Source organism: Orcinus orca, chromosome 5 (genome assembly GCF_937001465.1).
Source record: "Orcinus orca chromosome 5, mOrcOrc1.1, whole genome shotgun sequence".
NCBI classification, from domain to species: Eukaryota; Metazoa; Chordata; class Mammalia; order Artiodactyla; family Delphinidae; genus Orcinus; species Orcinus orca.
This window is the reverse complement of record NC_064563.1, coordinates 66,763,063-66,782,149: the sequence shown is the minus strand read 5'-3', so window position 1 is coordinate 66,782,149 and position 19,087 is coordinate 66,763,063. Positions and strand designations below refer to the sequence as shown.

The 19,087-nt window shown below is 50.1% G+C and overlaps 2 long non-coding RNA genes across 2 annotated transcripts in view; both read right to left on the bottom strand.

Moving 5' to 3' along the window:
• Positions 1-413: 413 nt before the first annotated feature.
• On the bottom strand, positions 414-2,824 carry LOC117196044 (uncharacterized). The gene is made up of 4 exons (XR_004476017.2): positions 2,670-2,824; positions 1,842-1,896; positions 1,411-1,571; positions 414-966 (listed from the first exon to the last, which is right to left on the bottom strand). It is a non-coding gene; the product is annotated as an uncharacterized LOC117196044 (long non-coding RNA).
• Positions 2,825-3,820: 996 nt separating this feature from the next.
• The window catches only part of LOC117196060 (uncharacterized), a 31,166-nt gene continuing 15,899 nt past the window's right edge, over positions 3,821-19,087 (bottom strand). The window contains exons 3-5 of the long non-coding RNA XR_004476051.2: positions 7,004-7,156; positions 4,933-4,995; positions 3,821-4,286 (exon numbers count right to left, since the gene is read on the bottom strand). This is a non-coding gene — a long non-coding RNA (uncharacterized LOC117196060). The remainder of the gene's footprint in view (positions 4,287-4,932; positions 4,996-7,003; positions 7,157-19,087) is intronic.

The following is a 19,087-nucleotide window of genomic DNA, read 5'->3' as shown; positions in this document are numbered from 1 at the left end:
AGGAAAAAACCCTCAAGTGTGGCAAGAGAAACTATAATTAAAATAGCAAATTGTGGGCTTCCCTGGTGGCGCAGTGGTTGAGAGTCCGCCTGCCGATGCAGGGGACACGGGTTCGTGCCCCGGTCCGGGAGGATCCCACATGCCGTGGAGTGGCTGGGCCCGTGAGCCATGGCTGCTGAGCCTGCGCGTCCGGAGCCTGTGCTCCGCAACGGGAGAGGCCACAATGGTGAGAGGCCCGCGTACCGCAAAAAAAAAAAAAAACAAAAAAAACAGCAAATTGCAATTTTGAGGTGAGGAGAGGTTAGATGAGTGTAAAGACCAAGGGACATCCACTGAAGCAACTGACAGAAATGATTCCCAGGGATGTTTTGGGGAGAAAAATCCATCTGGAAACAGAGAAAAGGAAATGAAACAAGAATTTGCTGCATTATTTAAAGCTTTCCATGGTAGGGTAGGGGACATTCAGGAGAGAGGAGGTTGAGAGAGAAGAGAATGGAATTGCTCTACCAAAGGGGATTAAAAGAATCACAAGGGCTTTTTAAAATGACTCAAGCAAAAAAAAAAGGATGCAAATAATTTTAGGCTGTGAAATTAATGGCAGCCAAGATTCTTAGTTCATTCTTTTTTTTTTTTTTTTTTTTTTTGGCTGCGTTGGGTCATTTTTTTGCTGAGCACAGGCTTTCTCTAGTTGCGGAGAGCGGGAGCCACTCTTCATTGCAGTGCAAGGGCCCCTCATTGCAGTGGCTTCTCTTGTTGCAGAGCACGGGCTCTAGGCTGCATGGGCTTCAGTAGTTGTGGCTCGCGGGCTCTAGAGCGCAGGCTCAGTAGATGTGGTGCACAGGCTTAGTTGCTCTGCGGCATGTGGGATCTTCCCAGACCAGGGATGGAACCCGTGTCCCCTGCATTGGCAGGCAGATTTTTAGCCACTGCGCCACCAGGGAAGTCCCCTTAGTTCATTCTTTAAATCTGCTTAACAGGAAAAATGAAGGAGAGACATTTGTATGCTTGGTGAGTGATGAAGTCCTTGAAAATGCAGTTCTATAGAGCACTGACAAAACCAAACGCATGACAGAGAATATGTGTCCTGGGATAGGACAGAGCTGGCAGGGAACTCAGACCCTGTGGCGGGGCAATCTGCTTACGTAAAAATACCTGACATTCCCTCCCTTGAATATTTGGCTTCCCAAATATGTGACTCCTTCATGGAAGTCTCCACATCATATCCAGAAATTGGCAAAGTCTAAAGATAATCTTGTAACATATCACATTGGAATTAGGAGGCCTGGGTTTGAATCTTAGTGCCGTCACTTAACAGCTTTGTGACCTTGGGTCAGTCACTTAACCTCTCTGAGTTTCATCACTTTATAGGACTGTGGTGAGGACTAAATGGGATTAAATACGAGCAAGTACCTGTCATAGTGTTGGGTCCATGGTAGGCTATCAGTGAAGGTTCATTGAATCTAAATCCTCCACCTCTTGTCAATTTCTTTGGTCCAAAGGACCTTCTTCATTGAGTCCTGTCCTTGGAACACACTGCTTCCATTTTAGAGCTCATTAGAAAACACATAGGCCTAGAATCCCGGGGGAGGTACAAGTCACTCCGAGCCCCAGCAAAGTCTTCACATCCTCTCTCATCTAAATGTCGACATGCACAGTAGTCCGCCCTGTTGGTCCAGCAGACCACTGCACACAGCCCCTCACACTCAAGCCCACCTCTGTGCTTTACCACACTGAGGCTCTCTCTTCAGCCCAGCTCTTTCCCCTCAGTCTTTTCCAGCTCCTTCCCAGAGGCAACCCCCCACCCTCGTGAGATGTCTGTACATCCTGGGGCCCAGACTCACCCTGAGGGAGCCCAGCATGTGGGATTGATGCCCTGGTCCTTCCCTGTGAGAGAGGCTGTGGGGAGAAGAGAGAGGGAGAACAGTTGGGAAACAAACCAGATTTCTAAGCAGAGATGATGGGACTTAGGCCCTGGGGCAGCAGTGGGATTGTTGAGACAGTCTGGGGAGGGAGTCAGCAGGACCCCTGGATGAACTAGCTCTGGGTCAGGAGGATGAGAGGGGAGTCTAAATAGACCCACATACCCCCTTGGCCAGGGACACAAGGTCTCTCTCTCCAGGGCTGGCAGTGGTGGATGATTTCCCAGATACTACCTGGGCTGTGCCCTGCAGCTGTTGGCCACATTACCCGGCCTGTTTTTAAATAGCTGCACCGGATTTTTCATTCTTCTTTAACAAGGACCTGAGACCTTCAGCTCGTGCTTGGCTGTGGAAGACGAGGCTCCTCCTGGGGCTGTGCTCCCCACCCTGAGGCTGGCCTACCTTGCCGTGGCTCTAAGGATCACGTCCAGAGGGCCTTTTAGTGCTCACTCTGTGCTCCCGAGCTCGAAGCTAACTACATTCCTGGGGGCAGCAAAGAGGAAATTAAACATCCCTTGTTTTCATCACTTCCCAAAGTGTGATGAGAATGGGATATAGTCACCAGGCCCAGGACTCTCCAGTTTGCATTTGCCCCATGAGGCCCACCCAGCAACACTGTGCAGCTCTGGAAGAAGAGAAGTCTGCTCCCTGGGGGATGGGAGAGAATTGTTCAAACTTGTACCTTACCAACCCTTTGGTGGCAGAGGTGGACACCACCCATCACCGGTAACCCTTGCCTGATATACCCACCTCCCCCTGGCTGTCTGGTCCAGATGGAGTAGTTTGGAAACTGCACAAATCAAATGAGTCAATTACAAGAGTGTGACTTGGAGCAAATCACTGATCATCTCTGAGCCTCAGTGTCTTCGTCTGTAAAATAAGGACAATTATACATACCTCATGAGGCTGTCAGTAGGATAAACGAGAATATGCAAGTGCAACCTTTTGGTAAACTGTAATAATAATAAATAATTGAGTGCTGGTCTGGCTTTCAAAAATGCTTTGTCAAAACCCTTTGGGAAGCCCACGACTTTTTAGGGCATGAGCCACCCACCTCCTTGCAAGGTCGGCAATAAACCTTTTTCTATTCCAAAATAATAATAATAATAATAATTGAGTACTTCCGCATAGCCCAGGAAGCATGTCAGCCCATACCCCTTCTGCAGTCTTTCTTAGGCTCCTTGCCTAAGCCTACTTTGTACCCTAAGCTTACCTCTCCAATAGGCACTAACCAACCTGTATTATAATTCTTGCTTCGCATATCAATCTCCTACAGTCTACTGACCACTCAGTTTCCTGGCCCACAGCAGGGGGCTCAGTACAAATTTGCTGAAGGAATAGGCTGAGGTCCTGGAAAGTGGGGCGTGAAGGTATGGCCAGATACGGCCACCAGGGGGCAATCAAGTCCTTCCCAAGCAGGTCAACTTAAGTCATCGTGGAGGCCCTTCTCAGAGGAAGAGAGAGAGCTCTTTAAGAATTGCTCTCTTACGGGTAAAGGCCAGGGCCTAGCGCCTGGGCTACGAATTCTCTTTGTGTCTGACATCAGCTCTGTACAAAGACAGGACCATATATCTACCATGGTGTTCAGAGTCCCTGTGTCTGTCCAGAGCCTGAGTGTCCAAGATGACCCTGGAGGAACCAGACTCTGCTGGGGGTGCGGGAACTGATGAGCTCTGCTGACAGGGTCCGAGGGCCAGTGTATGCGTTGCGTGCATGCATACATGCTAGTCCCTGAATGATGTGTTTATGAGAGCTCTTGGCCCCTCCGTGGAGATCTGGCCACCCACCTACCCTCATAAGCAGCGTTGCAGAAAAGGACCAGACAGCACCGAGACCTGGGATGTAGGTCTGGTCCACCAACTGACCCACCCTCTGTGTGGCCTGAGCGAGTAGCTTCTCCTCACTGGGCCTCAGTTTCCTCACCTGAGAAATGACAGCACCAGGCTAGGTGGCTAAGGGCCTTTCTAGCTCTGACCTTCATTCCCTGTGTCTCTGAGGTGAGGGCTGGTTCAAGTCCAAGGGCTCCAGGTAACCTTGAGGATTCTCAGACTGGTTTAGAACCTGAATCCTCAGGATGGGCCTCTGCTACCTCTGGCTTCCTATCAGGAAAATACCCAGACTCACTTCAGTGGTCACATACTGAATGCTGCCCTGAGCTCAAGAGAGGAAGGCTTTCAAATACCTGTGGGGATGCTGTCACTTGCCTTTCTGTCTGTGGAGGTTTCCCAGGTGGGACACTGGCAGCAGGCAGAGCCTAGGGCCTCAGTCTCTTGGGGCCTCTTCTCTCTGGGACCCCACCCTCGCCCCCTCCTTTCACCTTCAGGCAGAACAGGCCAGACAGATGAGAATCTACCCAAGCACAGGCTGCTGTTGAAATAAAGGCAGAGACGTTTCTTTATAATTTTCCCCTTGAAATAAACCCAGACTTAAGAACAACAGAAACACGCAAAATGTGTTTTTAGTGGAACCCAGATGGAGGGCTGGAAGCCCAGCGGGCTGTCTCCGTTGAGGGTTCTTGCCTCTGGAATTCTATCCTCTCCCCCCATCCCCCCTCAGGAACACCCCCACCCCACCCCCAGCCCTCGTCCTGGGGCTCTCCAGCCTGGGGCCCGCTCCCTCAGGCCATCTCCTTGAGGCTGTTTCCAGGTGGGCAGAGGGCTCCCGCCATCCACCATCACCCTCTGGACAGAAGGCTGAGTCTGGCATCTAGAAAGATCTGTGGTTTTAGAGATTTGGGGGAGGGGAGTGGGGACCAGGACCAACTCAATCCAAACACCTGGATCTGCCGAAATACAACAAAGAGAGTGAGTTAAGACATCTGAAAAAAATACTCTGAGGAATTCCGCTCACCCACATGGCCCACTGCTTCTCATTAACTAGCTCCAGTTCTCCATATTAACATATGCAAATCCAGCCCTGGGCTGGGGGACTGAGGATACAAAGGCAAGTCCTGACAACCCCCTTCCACCCCCAAATTGGTCAAAGAGTCCCCTGTGGGATGAAGAAATCTCACCAGTTCCATGTTGGTTTCGCTGAAGCAACAGTCTTGAGAGTTGTAGCCACAGGATGGTCATTCCTTGAGGGGAAACAGATGAGAGGAGTTACAAGGGAAAATTAGGGAAATTGATCCTGTGGAAGCTGCCTCTTTTATGAGTGGTACTGGTCATTTTTCAACAAATATTCCTGGATGCCCACCATCTCCCATGGACTGTACTGGGCTCTGGGGACATAGATATAAACCTATGTCAGGGGGTGGGAGTGGTCCCTGACCCACAAAAGTGAAGTTTGGGCAAGAAATACGGACTTCAGAGTTATCCGTGTAGATGTGGTAGATGAGTTTCCTGGGGAGAGGAGTGGAGGACTGAGACCCATTTTGTAGGAAGGGAGGAACTTTGGGCTTCCCAAACCATCCATAATTTCCTGTTTCACTACCTCTTAAGGGCACACCTGGCTACACTCTTCCTCGAGCAACCTTCTTTCTCTTACGGCCCCCTCTTTCCCTGTCTGTTTTTTCTGTAGGGTGATTAGAATTGAATAGAAGTAGTGAGGGTGGCATGAGGACTGGGACAGTGACCCCCTAGTGCCCCAGCTCCTAGCTCCCTACCCAGCGCACCGTGGGCCCTCAGTAGGGAGGCCCTTGGTAGAGTTTGTTGCCTGAATAAAGTAAGGAAAGAAGGAGGAAGCAGGCTAGGGTTCCATTTGTCGGCTGGCTTCAGGCCTGTGCTGGGCCTCACTCCTGCTTTGAAAGGGGAGGGAGCGCGGGAGAATGAACGGGGGCCCTGCCAAGGCCCAGGGCCTGCGGGAAGGCTGGAGCCCTGCCTGAGCTTCGCCTCCCATTTCCAGCCGTGACTCTTGGACCGAGTGAGACCGTGTGCTCTCCCTGGGGACCTTCAGACCTGAGCCCTGCTCCATATGCATTGCGGAGCAGGCCAAGAGTGGAAGGAAGTGCCCAGACAGAGGGAGACAGAGTATTAAAATTCCACCGACAATACTACAGGAGGGAGTTTAGAGTTCCTAACTGACCGTAAGCCCTTTCTCCTGGCAGGTCTTGGAATACATCACTCTGGGCTCTCCCAGAGCAGCTGACACATCGCAGTAACGCTCTTCCAGAGGTCAGGGTCTGCTGATTGCAGCGGGGTCGGGAAGGCACGCTGGGAGCAACTGAAATGGCCCCTGTCTCCTCTGACTTTGGAGACCCAGGGCAGGCGGCCGGCTCGGTGGAGGCCCATCGACAGGCTGTCAAGGGCAGCGCTGTGACTCCCAGCCGAGCCCTGAGCCCAGAAGGTGGTTTGTTAACTGTCGGCCTCTGGGTGGAATTCTGTTCACCTGGTGAATAGAATAGACCTCGTTTTCTGTCACCTGAAAGCTCTGAGTGGCATGTTGCATGTGTGTCTTATTAACAAAAAGGAGAAAATGGAGTCATTATTACTGCATAATTGCAGTTCGTTTGCTAGGTCTAATCTTTCATGCCCAGGTATGGGGGGTGGGGCAGGGGGAGAAAATAAAAGGGGACCTTGATCTGAACCTCTCGGGAACCACCTGTGTAGGTGGCACCTCGGGAAAGACCGAACGGTACCTTAGGAGCCCCAGAGCAGCAAGTGTGGGCAGCAAAATGCACACCTCTTTGCCTACCAGACTGCACCACAGCCCTGGCGCCAGCTCCAGAAATCAGGTGACCGTAAGCAAGGCCCTTCCCTCCTGGAGCTCTGTTTCTTTCTTTTTTTTTTTTTTTTTTTTCAGGAAATCACTGCTCATATTCCTGCCCTGCTTGTCTCATAAGGTTGTCCTGAGAATTAAATGACAAATGACCTCCATCATGGATTCTTCCCTTCATTCACTCAGTCAACAGTCCTCTGCCCAGGTATGTTTTGGGACAGACACTGTGCTGGGTAATGAGATGCAGAAAGGAATAAAATGCACACGCTGCCTTCAAGGAGCCCACAGTCTAGTGGGGGCCACACAGAGAAGAAGATGAGACGTGGTATAATATGGGGGACCCTAGATGCATATGGTGCTTTGGAAAGCTAGAGGAAGGGCATGCCACTCGCCTGGTATAGAGAAAGCTTTGGAACAGTGATGCTTACCTGTAAAAAGGTGAGCAGGGAAATTGGAAATATATCACACTATTTCCAAAATGGACATGCTCATGGTGTGTGTGACCCTGAAGGCAGACCTTGATGCTCCAGTCTGAATATAAGGATTGATGTGCATTTTATGACCACGATTGCCCAGGGAGGCTGTAAAAAAAGGAGGACATGGGGTCAAGGGGACTTTTTGCCGGGCTGCTTTACCCCATGTGGAGGACAGCACCCCTAATTGTCTCCTTGAGTCATTTGCACTCCCCCCAGGCTGCTACGGATAAAACCCTCCTCTCAGACCAGGACCTCCACATGAGTAGGAGGCCCCAGGTGGGCCGTTAAAATGTGATCTCTTAGGCTTGTCAGAGAGGAGATTAAGAGGGGAGATTGACCAGTTTTAAGATGGCGGACCCCACATGGACACAGGCAGGAAGCCAGGCCAAGTGTATATAAATTGTTTCAGTCCTTAAAGATAAGAGCAGACCTAAGAACAGTGCTAAGGCAAAAGACACCCATACTTAGGAAGCATGCCCGTCCTTATGCTATTGACATTTTCTGTAATTATTTTCTTTTTGGTCTCCTTTAATAGTAAATAAGGTTATTTTTTATTTTTATTGAGGTATAATGGACATATAACAATATATTCATTCCAGATGTACAACATAATGATTCAATATTTGTATATACTGTGAAATGATCACAATAAGTCTAGTTAAAATCCATCACCTCATGGTTACAATTTTTTTTTCTTGTGATGAGAACTTTTAAGGTCTACTCTTAGCAAATTTCAAATATACAATACAGCATTATTAACTATAGTCACCATGCTGTATATTACATCCCATGACTTATTTATTTTATAACTGAAAGTTTGTACCTTTTGATCCCCTTCACCCAGTTCAGTTTTATTTTGTTTTCTTCTTTGTTCACTTGTTTTTAGACTGTACATATATGTGAGATCATATAGTATTTATCTTTCTCTGTGTGACTTCACTTAGCATAATATCCTTACTTTTTCTTTTGGTGGCTGAATAATATTCCACAGTATATACGTACACCACATTTTCTTTTCTTTTTTTTTAACAAATGTATTTATTTATTTATCTTTATTTTTGGCTGTGTTGGGTCTTCGTTGCTGCGCGTGGGCTTTCTCTAGTTGAGATGAGCAGGGGCTGCTCTTCCTTGTGGTGCGCGGGCTTCTTACTGCGGTGGCTTCTCTTGTTGTGTAGCACGGGATCTAGGCACGCTGGCTTCAGTAGTCGTGGCACACAGGCTCAGTAGTTGTGGTTCACGGGCTTAGTTGTTCAGCGGCATGTGGAATCTTCCTGGACCAGGGCTCGAACCCGTGTCCCCTGCATTGGCAGGTGGATTCTTAATCACTGTGCCACCAGGGAAGTCCCCACCACATTTTCTTTATCCATTCATCTATCAATGGACACTTAGGTTGTTTCTGTGTCTTGGTTATTATAAATAATGTTGCTATGAACATGGGGGTGCATTTATCCTTTTGAGTTAGTGTTTTTGTTTCCTTTGGGTAAATACCCAGAAGTGGAATTGCTGGATCATATGGTAGTTCTATTTTTAATTTTTTGAGAAACCTCCATACCGTTTTCAAAGTAAGGTTATTTTTTTAAGATGCCAGCCTGTCTCAGCTCTAAACTTGAAAGGAGTCATCTTATGCTCTTGGAAGCCAGAATGGTGGTGATAACAAAAATCAGAGGGAGAAACCCCTCATTCTATGCCAAGAAAGATGGTACTCAGGAGATCCAAGTTCACCCCACATTGTCAGCCACCCTCCCGGCTGGAGTTTCTACTTCCAGGATTCTTCTGGGTCAAACTTTGGACGGTTTCTGTGTTTCTGTGTGTTTCTTTTCACAGAAAAGACATTGCACTTATAACGCCTGTAAGAAAATAGGACCAAGACTAAACACTGAGAGCTTCCCTCCTCCAACAGGAGGGAGAGGTCCCAGGAAAATGGGCTAGGACCCATGGCTGGTACTTTCATAACTTGCCGCTCTGTGGATGCTGGGTCCTATTTATTGTCTGTCTTCCAGCACTGCCAGGGGTTCCCACACCAGCTGCTTATGCTGCCAGGGGTCTGCTGGAGAGCTGGGTGGGCGGGCAGGAGGAGACTCAGACAAGATGAGATCAGTTTCCCAGCTGAACTGGGGAGAAACGTTTATCCCTCACCTCTGGGCTTCTAATGAATTCCGATTCAAGCCACACAGGCCTAGGAATCGATAGTTTTAATCATTTCAAAAACTAGCCCCACTCTGGGTAAAATTACAATGCACAAGCAGCTCAATGGAGCTTAAAGGCCACAACCTCATTATCATTTCATTAGACTCACATTTCAGCAAGATGGAAAGAAATGTTCTCCCACACCACCCCTCCCGCGGCTCCCCTCACCTCCCCGGGTCCTGTGGAATAGCTCGGGAGGACAGCGATGGTTTACAACAGCTGTCAGCTACGAGGGCCACTGGCCACTCCCATCATGCACTCTGCCCACGGAGGAAGCTCGGTGCAGTCGCTGGAGACCTCAGCGCAAATGCCTCCCAAATCAAGTTTGCAATCCTGGGAAGTTTAGTAAAAACAACCCTGCTGTCAGTTTGGCTTCTCACAGCTGGAGGGGTCAAGTCATCAACACAATATAAACCCAGGCCAGCAGAACCTTGTCCTGCCCAGGACCCCAGACACCCTCTGGGAAGCAAAGGATTTGAAAATGTCTTAATGTTTTCCACGTTGTTTATTTTCCAGTGTTTAATGATATTGTCCATGCAAGGAGCAAAAACTCAGTTCCTGCTAACAATTAAAGAGGCTTTCTAATTTAGGAGAAAATGTGATTTTAAGAGAGAGAGAGAAAGAACTTGCACAGGAAGTAAGAGCACATAACTCACATTGTGAACATGCACGCAGAAAAGCCTTGCGTTGAGAAGACCCTGACTGGATGTGAGCACACGGGGGAAAGCTGTTGGGGGGACTGATCCAGCCAGGGGGCCATTTCAGAGCAGGTCACAAACGTCTGCTCCTCTGCTTCACATCTGTCGTACCTTATCACGCTGCCACCACCACCGGACAGTTTCAAGACTGTGGCTTGTATTTGTGACTCGAGGGTCCCCAGACCTCACCATCCCACAAGTCTACGTGGGTTCCCCTCAATGAAATGACCAGATTTCACTGCTGCTTGCTCTTGTCTGCCATAGGCTCACTCTGTGATTGAGGGACCCCTTGGGAGTGTCCCACATGTGCTCGTGAGCAGGACTGTTACGGGGAGTGGACGCCATGTCTCACCAAAGCTTCTCTCTGCCGACCCTGTTTGCTCTCTGATGCCGTGCAGACCACAGTCACCCCAGGGTGGGCCTTGCTGCCACCATGCCTACCTGGTGTCCTCTGTGCCCTGGAGCCTCATAGTGTCCTTTGCCCCTCCCCCATGCTGTCACACCCTGTCACCTAGACCCCAAACAGGACTGATCTCCCTGAGCCTCATAGGACCCTTTATGAAAATAGCCCCTTCGGCTTCCTTTGAGGCCTATCCTCCCACAGGACTCAGTGCTAGGTTATCGGGGCAGGGGTGGTGATGTGTACTTCCCTCCACTTCCCTTTATGTCCCCCATTGCTAAGAGAAACCTGTGCCCCACGCCTCCCCAAATCCAGCAGACACATCTGAATCCCACGGCTAGAAACGGTTTTAGCTGAGGTTGGGAGCCCTACTCCGTATCCTCAGACCAGTTGTTCTCAACCTTGGCTGAATATTAAAATCACCTGGGGAGCTTTTTCAAATCCTATTGTCAAGGCCACACCCTAAAGCAAGAAATCAGAATCTCTGGGCATCAGTAATTTTTAAGTCTCCCTAGGTGATTCCAACATGCAGTCAAGATTGAGAACCACTGCCTTGGAGGAAGAAAGAAATGGAGGAAGGGAGGGAGGGATTGTGGGAGGGAGGGCAAGGCCAAAACTGGGACCCCTCTCCCTATGAGGGAAGGGAGCTGAAGCAAGCAGACCTAGTGCCACGCCCCAGGACACACACCGAGAAAACCCAGTGATTCTTTCACCAAACCTGCCAGTGACTCGTGCTGCTGTTGTCAGTATCTCTTTCAGCTGAGTCAACGTATTAGGAAAGTCAAAGACAAGTGCAGCCCGGACCTGGTGGCATCCGAGGTATCTGCAGGGAGGAGGCCTTATCCATGGCCTTGGTGGAGACAGACTCCCGCAATTGACAGGACATTGGGAAAGCCCTGTGTCAATTACCAAACTTCCCAGGATGGCTGGCCATCAGCTCCAAGAATGGTGTGGCCAGGGACTGGCCTATGTTAGCTAGGTACACAAAGAGTTCATTCACTCATGCATTGGTTCACTCATTCATTCGTTCATTTGTCCATCTGCTCACTCACATCCACACATGTCAGAGCTGTGTGTAAGGGACCTCAGATATCATATGCAGCCCGGTGGTTCCCAGGCTTTGTTTTTAGCTGAGGAATGCTGGTTTAAGTGAAACCGTATGGAAGCATAAACAAATACAAGAGGAGTTGCTCTGGGTAAAGTAGGATAGGAGGCCCTGGACCGGCCCACTCATCTCCCTTCTCCTAAGGGGGCTTCACCAGATTCTCCCGTTTCAAGGAGAAACAGGGTTTGGAAACCTCTCATCTTATAAACTAGGACACTGAGGCACAGAGCAGGGTGGGGTCTTGCCCAGGGTCATACAGATTTCATGGAACAAACTTTACTGTGCCAGGTTTGGGGAAATACAGAGCTGAGTAAGACACTGTCCTTGCAAAAGGAGAAGCTTACAGCATAGATCACTAACCCCAGATGCTGAAGCAAATGGCCAATTTAATCAAATGACCTGCCTCTGTCAGCTTTGTTTTCTGAAGAAAGCCCTTCCCAGGTTCTTTCCCAGCACATGGCTCTTGGGGAGAGCTGCAGTCTTGTCCTCCGGAGCGCACCAGGTGTAATTCATGTTCAGCTGGGATGCATACTGCCAGCCCTCTGACTGTCCTGGGTGTTTTCCTGGTTGTGAAATATTTTGGATATCACACTGGTATTCCACCATCAAAGTTCCCAAAGTGTAAGGATCGGAAAACATCAGCAATACCTGCCTTCTCACTGCTATTATTTGACGCCAGATCTACTGAGGTCTTCCAAAAAGTGGAGACCATTCTCTTCATGGGGTGACTTCCGCGGGGGAAGTTCTGGGCACGGTCTTCCTGAAGGTGCCTTTTGGGTTCAGGGTGGCCAGGCTGGATTCTGAGATGGATTGAAAGCCACACGGTGCCTCAGAGCAAAGCACAGGCCTGAGTTCAATCCCTAATCCTCCCACTCGCTAGCAGTGCTGTGTGTGTGCAGGACAGGCATTTCTCAAGTCCAAAGTTGTACGTGCAGTGAGTGCTGTCCCTCCCCAGGAAATGCCCTCAGCTGCAGGGAGCGGCCTTGCCTAAGTTATGCCCCTTCCCAGGGGTGCAATGACCCAGCCCCACTCCCTGGATGCGGGAACATCTCTGAAGCGTCGTCTAAGCTTCAGTGTGCCCCATGGGAGCGACTGAGGCCTCGTGGCAACTCCAATGCCATTCACCCTCTCCCTTCGCCCAGTCCTGTTTCCTTACAGGCCTTGCTCTGTGAACAGTCCCCAATTAACCTCCTGCACACAGTCTTCCTCTCAGAGTCTATTTCCTGAAGACCCTGACCCTCAATGGCACATATCCACAAAATGAGGGCAATAACCCCTACCTCTAAAAGCTGTTGTGAGCCTTAAGTGAGCTCATTGTTCACGTGAAGTTTCCTCTCTAACCCGGTGCCTGGAATATAGAGTGATCGATACATACTGTTCACGTTCTCCCCCTCTCTGTTCTTTCTTCCTCCAAGTGTTTACAGATTTTATAGTGAGCGTTCTCTCTCCTCTGAGGGATACATCTGGCTCTCTGTTCATTGGCCGAGCAGAAGTGATTGACACATTCCAAACCCAGTAAATGTCCAATCCCTTCTTGTGTTGAGGTATTCTACATAGCTGTGCTCACCTCTTATAAACACACCACACACACACACACACACACACACATACACACGGTATTAAAGAATTCTGCAATCTCTGAAGTTTTACAAACATCCAAGGCTTTATACCATTGCCACAACACACAAAGAATTGCTTGTGTAGAGACCCGCATGCCAAGTGAGACATCCCAGGAGGGAGGGATCATTTCCTGGTGGTATGATCAAGGAGGTCCTCATGAAGGAGATCACATTCATCATAGGTTTTGAAGGATGGATAGAAATTCAGCAGAGAGGGTGGGAGTGGCTTTCCAGACCAAGGGAATAATATCACAGTCAACAGTGGAGTTGGGAAAACAAAGCATGTCTGCACAAGCCCTACAGTCTTGGCCGAAGACAGGGTTTTGTAGAGGAGGATGAGGCGGAGGATCCAAAGCTGGGGAGACAGTTTGGGACCTGACTGGGTGGGTCTTGAAGGCCAAGCTGAGGCTGGAAGCAATGGGACTCCACTGACAATGTTTGAGAACGAGGGAGAGCTTTAGGAAGCTCCGCCATGGAGAGGATTGAATGGAATGGTATTAGAGGTCAGGAAACCAGTGTCGACGCTCTGGTAACCGACTAGGGCTAGCGAAGACCCTTCACCTGACTGGGGCACTACTGGGCCGGGAGGGCTGGACTCCCAGGGCAAGAGCACTGGCCACTTTTTCAGAACACCACAACTATCAAACCCTTCAGGGGCGACTGTGCAAGCACCCTTCTGTGCAAGTACCCCTGTGCAAGTACCCTTCAAGGCACCTCATCTGAGGATAAACAACAAGTGAGCTCACTCCCCAACAATTGTTTGGAGAAGTGAAAGAGGAAACTGACCTCAATATAAGGGAGCCTGACTCACTGTTTCTCAGTGACCTTGTGCAGGAAAATTCTCTGAGCCTGCTGCCAGTCACCTCCTCTGTCCACACCTTGCCTCATAGGAATGTGGACACCAAAAGGGAGTCCCACGAATAAAACACCTAGAGAAACGTCTAGAAACAGGACAGACTCAGCCCTACTTCCCCACTCCCTTGCTGTAAGGCCTTGGGCACATCACTTAACACCTTTCCAGGCCTCAGTTTCCTCATCTATAAAATGGTCATAATAACTATCACCACCCATCTGTGGGACTTTTATAAGATCAAGTAGCCTAATAAACCTGAAGGTGTTTAAAGCTCTTTGGAAGCAGTGCTAAAGCAATGCAGGGTGTCGTGGTGATGCTGTTATGTAATTGTGTATTGCTATTGCAGCCGCCCCTGTAGCCTGTGCATCTCTTTTCTCTGAAGAGCCCAAATGCTGCTGATGGTGTCCTTTTTTCACAAATATTTCTCAAATGCTCGCTCTTGTTTAGATGTGGGCCTGAGACCAGAAGTCTCCACAGATACTGCCTACCTGAAACGGACCTTGAGTCAGATCCTACGAGAGCCTGGCTGAGAGCAACTTGGAGCTGATTCACCACCACTCAGCAGGAAGCTGATGGTGTCGTGGTCAGGGAAAAGCAGGTGACTCAAGGTGGAACTTCCTGAACACAGAGGAACTGTGATCAGTCATCTCTCCAATTCCATCTCCTTGGTTGCATTGATCCAGATCCCAGCCCCTCCCCTCCCAGACTACCTTCTGATCCCACTGCCTAGAAGTATAACAGTGGGGCCAGCATGATTCACCAACCATGTGACCTCATTTTCCTCATCTGTAAAATGGGTCTAATAATCTCTGAGCTGCCTGCCTGATAGGGCTGATATGAGGAGGGCCCCACGGGCCAAGGATGCAAGAATGCTTGGTGACTCTAAGGTGTCGCACCAAGGTAAAGGGCTGTTTGAGAGGACCTTTCAAAGGTATGTTTCAGGATGGTTTCCTGCCCAGGGAAGGGGAGGGAGAGAATGGCTGGCGGCCGATCTGCTGTGGCTATAAGAGAAGTCATAGGGGAATCCCAGGATGCCGGTTCCCTCCAGACCCGAAGTTCCAAAGCTGGATAGAAAGCATTTCTTGAACGTGGGTATTCGAGAGAACAGCTCTTAGTGTTCTGATACAAAGCATCCGCCTTCAAAAAGATCTAACAGCCCCCAAAACCACAAGACCAGGCCAGTGGGGGAGTCATCATCTTCCCTCAGCCCATGGCTTGTCTGTTGCCCTCTTCCTAAGGGTCTCTGGATTCTCTGGACAGAGGCATGGGCTGGCCTGGGACAGTGACACCCACCCAGACCACAAAGGAACATGGCTGGAGAAGGCAGAAGGTTAGAGAGGTTAGAGCTGAGATACCAGGAGACTGCAAGTCCCCTTCCCAGGGGTCCTGGCCTGAATGGAAAGAAGGAAAAGTCCCCGTCCCCCAGGGCAGCAGGCATCCAGCAGGAAAAAGGGCAAGGCCAGGGGTGGGCCCACTTGCCACGTCTGGCTTGACTCCCCTGCTTACAGGTTGGGTGGGTAGAGAGGAAATAGAGTTCTCCAGGAGAAGTAGCCTAGGAATAATCCACAGCATCATAGCCCTCTGGGGTTTCCCTCATGGGGGCTGGGACAGGGGTGATGAACTCCAGAGTCCCTGAAGCAAGGACAAGTTCTCCACATGCATGGAGAAGGTTTAGATCATCAGAGACTCTGTCCCTGCCCCCCACTTTTAAGTGTTCCCCAGCCTGAAATGATGTCCTCATTCATCAGCCTGGGATTTGTGTCTTTCCTCTAACTTGACCTCTCCTATCCCTCCAACCAGATCTGGACCACACTCCCAGACCGTCTGCCAATGTGACTTAGAGTGACCCTCCATGTTGAGGGACCTCCATAGCCCTGCTCACCTTCCTTGGTTCAGTGGCCATGAGCACAGACTCTGGAACCAAACTGTCTGGGTTCAAGTCCCAGGTCTACCGTTAACTAGCCCTGTGACCTGGGGCAGCTTACTTAACCCTTCTGGGCCTCCACTCTCCCCAGTATTTGGGGATCATAGCAGGACCCACCTCAGAGCCTTGCTGGAAGAATTAAATGTGTTAATATGTGCTCAGCATAGCATTTGCCACCCAATTAGCCCTAAATCCGTGTTGGCTCCTTTTGAAAATCCCCACCCATTGCCTTTTCAAAACTGGGCTTCAGATCTACTTTTGAAGGCCTTCCTGGACTGTTCTCTGCTCCGTTGCCTTCTCCACAGTTGCACTGTCCCTTGTCATGTGGGTTCTCTCCTTGCTTCCTGGACATAAAGTAGCTTATGTTAACTCATGGGACAAGCTAGCCAGCATTAATCCTTCCTAGGAAACCTCAGTCTTCCACCTGCCTGAGCTTGTGATCCTTCTCTACAAAGCGATGCCCCTCTCATCTTTCAAAATTCTGCTCAAAACTCATGTCCTTCGTGAACCATGGCACAGTGGGAGAAACATACGCTCTGGGTTTGAATCCCGGCTGAACCTGTACCGCTGCGTGACCCTGGGCAAGTTACCTAACCTCTCTTAGTTTCAATTTCCTGATATGTCAAACGAGGTAAGTACCCCCACACACAAGATGGAGAGGATAAAATGAAATAATGACCCCTAGATGCCTGGGGTAGTGCTGGTGCACAGTTAAGTGCTCAGTGAATGTTTCCCTTCTATCCTCCCATCCTGCTCTGATAGCACAGTCTCCCCTCTGCACTCTAGCCCTTAACAATCTTTATAGCTACATTAGCCCCTCTATATATGTTCTTGGATTTTTTTTTTTTTTTTGGTGGTATGCGGGCCTCTCACTGTTGTGGCCTCTCCTGTTGCAGAGCACAGGCTCTGGACGCGCAGGCCCAGCGGCCATGGCTCACGGGCCCAGCTGCTCTGCGGCATGTGGGATCTTCCCGGACCAGGGCACGAACCCATGTCCCCTGCATCGGCAGGCGGATTCTGAACTACTGCACCACCAGGGAAGCCCTGTTCTTGGATTTTTTTTATCATGCATTGGTTACTCTTTCATTCATTTGACATTTATTGGGCATTTACTATTTGTCTGATGTTGTGCGAGGCCCTGGGGATGACTATGACCAAATCCTTGTCCTGAGAAACTCACAGAAAATTAAGAGGGTCAAATATATGTGCAGATGACACTAGGGTCTTGTGGTAAGTGTCATAGCGGGGGCATGTATACTAAGCACTCTAGATCACAGCCTGTGGAGTGACTAACACTGATTTTGGCAGTCAAGGGTCTTAAATCCAACTGGGTAAGCCCTGGCTGAGCCCATGCTGGGTGCCAGCATGGTTCTAGGCATAGGGGATTCAGGATGAAGAAGACAGCACCTCTATCCTCAAGGACTGCAGGGTCCAGCGGGGAAGACAGACAAGAGGACGTGAGGCTCATACCAGGTGGAGTGTGCCTGTGTGCCCAGGGTGCTGTCGTGCAAGGGGGGACAGCTAAGGATGGGGGCAAGGAAGGCTTCCTGGAGGAGGTGACATCTAAGACTTGAAGGACAAGTAGGAATTGGCTAAACAAAGGAGGGATGGAAGATCTGTCCAGGTTGAGGGAAACAGTGCAAGGTCCGGGAGGAGTTAGACCAGGTGGAAGGCTCTACCGGTAGTTCTGGATGGTTGGATGCATATGCACGAGGCTCTGAGCTTCTAGCAAGCTCTCCTTTGCTCCTCTGTCTCCCTGCAACATCCTTTCTCCAGTCAGACCCCTCAGTCCCAGCTCCAGGGCTGCCTCATCCCAGAGGCTTCGGCGCCTCTGCTGTCTGCCCTAGCTCGGGAGCCACGTGGCTCAGGCTCTTCCTAAGGGCTGGGGAAGCTGTGGAAGGAGAGCGGGGAGGTGGGTTCTTAGGCTGAGCTGGAAAAAGGAAAGAATTCCCCCACCCCTGGCTCCCCACGCAAGGACACTGAGTGATGGCCAGAGTTGGCCTTGGTTGTGGTCAGTCTGTGGTAACAGCTGCTAGATATCAGGAAAGAACCTGCTTCCTCAGCTTAAGCCTCCCCACGCCCAGGCCCTCGGCTTCTGCCAAATCAGTGCCCGCTAATTTGGTCAAGGTGAAGTTCTCCTCCCCTTCCTGGTGTTTGGCCGCCCAGCCAGCAGGCGGCAGGGACGCCCAGCGCACCCCATATCCACTGGGGCACAGGCATGCGGCCAGCACGCTGATTCCTACACCTGCACACTCACACACACGTACACGTGAACTCACAGTACCCACGCTCACACACGGACTCTCACAATACTTACTTACACATCTGCTCATCCACACACACGCTCGCATGCCCTCGCACACCCGAAGGGCCTGGCTTGCCTCTGTTCCGTAAGTTCCCTTTGAACAGGATCAGCCCCTTGGAAGGTTCTGGGCCTCCAGCCCAGGGATGTGAAGCCCTGGGCCAGAGAACCCCAGTATCTCTCACTGAGAGGGTACCAAAGGGTTAAGAGAGAACATTTCCAGGGAGTTTGCCTCTTAATCAACACAGTTAATTCTTTTCCTTTTACAAACATAAATTCTTGGCAGTCAGTAACCAAGAAAGAAACGGGTAAGAAAAAAATCTTAACCCAACATTAGTCAAATCTTTGCCTCTTCCTTTTTTTTTTTTTCCCCCCTCAAGTTAAAACCCAGGGGAATTCAAAGCAATGAGAGAAATCCCAGCCCGGATGGAATGTTTTTGCTAATATATGTCTGCAAGTTATTTAAATGTATGTTTAAGTGTGCATGTATGTGAGTGTGTGTGTGTGTGTGTGAGAGAGAGAGAGGGAGGGAGGGAATATGAAAGCAAGCAAGGATGGCTGATGGGGGGGTGGTGTGTGTGTGTGTGACTAGAGCAGACAGCAGAACAGAGGAGTCACCAGAGGCTCTGCCTGAGTCCCAGCTGTCCTCCAGTCCCGACTCTCCCATCTAGACCTCATGCAGGACAAGGCCATTTCCTAGGACAGTCCTTGTCCTTCAACCTAGGGTCTCCTGGGACCATAGCCCCTGTCCCTGCCCCTCAGCCCCAGGATGCCCTGGGTGACACTTTCTGCCAGGGGTAGATAACCCATCCACCATACACTCTTGTCCCTTTTTGCTGCTTAGCCAGAGATTTGGGGCTGGAGTTTCCAGGCCTGGAGGAGAGGGACAGTTAAGAGGACCAAGCCCTGCCCCCATCACAAGAGCACCCCACACACATGCTGTGGTCC